Raw genomic sequence first — 3,500 nt, 5'->3', positions numbered from 1 at the left:
CGTTGTTCCCAAGGTATTCACCCGAGGACTGACGTCGTTTTCCTTGCGCAACGGTGTTCTCCTTAAGAAGAACTTCTCGCCGCTTCGAGCCGATTCCCTTCTCGTAGTGCCCTCGACATTGCGACCAGAGGTCCTCCAGGCTCTGCATGACGACCCGACGTCTAGACACCTGGGTGTTTCTCGCACGCTCGCAAGAATACAGGAAAAGTACTACTGGCCGCGCCTTGTCGCCGACGTAACTCGCTACGTCAAGACCTGCCGGGACTGTCAGCGACGCAACACATCGCCGATTAGGCCAGCTGGACTTCTGCAGCCTATCGAGCCACCTCGACGGCCGTTCCAGCAAATTGGGATGGACTTACTGGGGCCGTTCCCGATGTCCGATACCGGAAACAAATGGATCGTCGTAGCTACCGACTACCTCACCCGCTACGCCGATACAAGGGCCCTACCCAGAGGCAGTGCCGCCGAGGTAGCGAAGTTCTTCGTTGAGAACATCCTCCTGCGTCATGGCGCCCCAGAGGTCCTCATCACCGACAGAGGTACGGCGTTTACTGCTGACCTAACACAGGCAGTACTGAGATACAGCCAAACAAGCCACCGCCGGACCACAGCGTACCACCCACAGACCAATGGCCTCACCGAGCGGCTAAACAAGACCATCGCCGACATGCTGGCCATGTATGCCGACGTCGAACACAAGACGTGGGATGCCATCCTTCCGTATGTGGCCTTAGCATACAACACGGCCATGCAAGAAACGACGCAAATGACGCCGTACAAGCTGGTCTACGGAAGGAGCCCGGCAACGACGCTCGACGCAATGCTACCAAACGCCACCGACGAAGACGATGTCGACGTTGCCGCCTATTTGCAACGCGCCGAAGAAGCTCGACAGCTCGCCCACCTGCGCATCAAGAACCAGCAGAGGGTCGACAGCCGTCACTATAATCTTCGACGACGCCGCATGGAGTACCAACCTGGTGACCGTGTGTGGGTCTGGACGCCGATGCGCCGACGTGGGCTCAGTGAAAAACTTCTTCGGCGATACTTCGGCCCATACAAGGTGCTTCGACGTCACGGCGCTCTTGACTACGAGGTCGTCCCGGACGGCATTACAAACTCCCAGCGACGCCGCGCACGACCTGAAGTCGTCCATGTCGTGCGCCTTAAGCCGTTTTTTGCGCGTTAGCGAACCTGGGGACTCTACTTTTTCCTTTGTTATTGTAATTTATTTGTGTATGCACTTGTTTTTTCCTTTCCATGTTCTGTTGCATGCATCGGGACGATGCTTTTTCAGAGGGGGGCAATGCCACGCCCGCTTCTTCTTTTATTTTGATGTGTTCGAGTTTGACCAGCAAGGACGGTTATCAACGCTCGACGCTGGCCGCGAAGCAGTGTTCGAGAAGCTTCACGATTTTAATAGATCGTTTTGTTAAGATTGCGCGCCGCGCGCGAATGTTCCAGCTTTGTCGAGTGATAACGCCGCCAGCAACGATATTGCTGGAAAGTTCCATAGCGCCTGTATAAAAGCCGACGCGCTTGACCGCTTGTCTGTTGATCGACGGTCGACGCTCTATTCGCCGCTATCAGTGTATTGCTTTTCAGTTTCCCGGTCACAAGTTCGGCCAAATAAAGAGTTTCATCTCTGACGTGCTGCGTGCTGCCTTCGTCAACGTCACGACCACGTGACAATATAGTGCGCGCCGTCCAGTTATTTCCATGGACAGGCGCGCATATGCAAAGTGCTGTCAAAGTGGATGCTAGCGCATGTCAATGGTGATCACTGGAGGGCACGCACTATACCACTGCCCAGGCTTGCCGCTGTTCGGGTTTCACTTGACGCTGATATTACGTTGCCACCACATTCTAGGCCCACGTATACTGTCAAAGTGAAACCGCCCCTCGAAACAACGTAACATGCGTGGTAACGCGTATTGAGTTTGCCTTCCCGCGATCCATAAACCCATTCACGTGATAGTCGCTTTTCAAGTAGGTCATAATTGGGGAGCTGTGTTTAGTAATGCCAAAACTGCTATGGTATAACAGTAAAAACACCAGCACTGGCGTAACATGTTTGGTAACATATGTTCGAAACGCAGTTAGCTGGTCCATTTCGCGGTGAATGAAGATGGAATATTGCGCATGTGTTTTCCCACATAGGCAATATTCAAATAGTATTTCGCCACTCAATTTTTGCACACACCATCACGCAATGGAATGAGCTACCACATCAAAATACTGATTGCCGTACTGAAGTATCGTTTAAAGCTTTACTACTGCATGTGTAGTGGCGTCATCTTTTGGTTGTAACCCCTCTTACAATTTCTCTGTGTGTCGCCTTTCGCTGTGTACTGTAGTACTTGGATCCAGCGAAGGCCACTTTGGCATACTCGAGAACGTATTGCGAATCCACGATATGCAGTATCATCAAAGTTCGGCCGTTATAACAGCAGCTCAATTGTCCCGCAAGTCGCTACAGAAAACGTGTTGATAAATCTATAGAGGACAAAATATTTCCGAATTGCGCAGACTTCTTCGAGAACGAAGCGCGCTCACGATAAAAGTTAGACAGAAATGACTGCTCTGATGGGAAACATTAAGAGTCCCGGCACCGAAGAGAAATAGGTAACTTAAAGGGTAAATAGGTATTAAAGTCTCAATAGCGAAAAGAATCAAATCACGCTGCGACAAAACGGATGAAGGCTTCGTATCATGAAACGATCACGATACCAGCGAGCGTATTCCAGACCAAGTATAGTTTTCCTGACACGGGCTCGCGCTTCCTTTTTGGGCAACCCACTGCTAGCCCAACATTTTGCGCGCACATCCTCTGTGTTGATGAGGGCACCGACGTAGCAAGCGTTCAGAGTTGTTGGACAGGCGATCGCAACTGTTGGTTAATAGCTTCTCGAGCTTCATGACGAGACTTTAGTTCTGATGGAAAAGTACCGCATTACACTGACGTCCCGCAGTCTCCGGCCATACGGAAATGGCGCACTTCGATGCCGCCTGCTTGCTTTTGGTCGTTTCGGTCGTTGCCACCGCATCTTGCCCAAACGAAGCCGTCGCCTTGGCCCTGCAGGAAGTCACAAAAACTTACAAAAGAAATTGGCTTGGCTTCATTGTCAACTCTATTAGCATAACTGTGGCTCCATGACACGCTATGTGGACATGGTTGCAAAGCAACAAAAGGCGAAGAAGACAGGGCATGACAGAGCATCACTTCGATTTAGCTTTGTTTGAAGAATTCAGGTTCTCTTTTATACCTTACTTTCATTATAGAGGATCCCAAATCATTCTATTGCAAACGGGTGCTCTTTCCTGCCCTGGATTCTTCCCCTTGGGTTGCGTTGTAAGTATATCGCACAGTATACGAACAAAATAGCCCAACAACATGTTCTGACACTCTACCAGCGTTCTGAACGCGCTACGCATCTATACAAGCTGGTTTGCGTAAAGCGAATTCCTGGGTAAGCAATCAGCACTGTTGAAGACGG

This window comes from Rhipicephalus sanguineus, chromosome 4, assembly GCF_013339695.2.
Source record: "Rhipicephalus sanguineus isolate Rsan-2018 chromosome 4, BIME_Rsan_1.4, whole genome shotgun sequence".
Lineage (NCBI taxonomy): Eukaryota > Metazoa > Arthropoda > Arachnida > Ixodida > Ixodidae > Rhipicephalus > Rhipicephalus sanguineus.
This window is presented reverse-complemented; position numbering follows the sequence as displayed.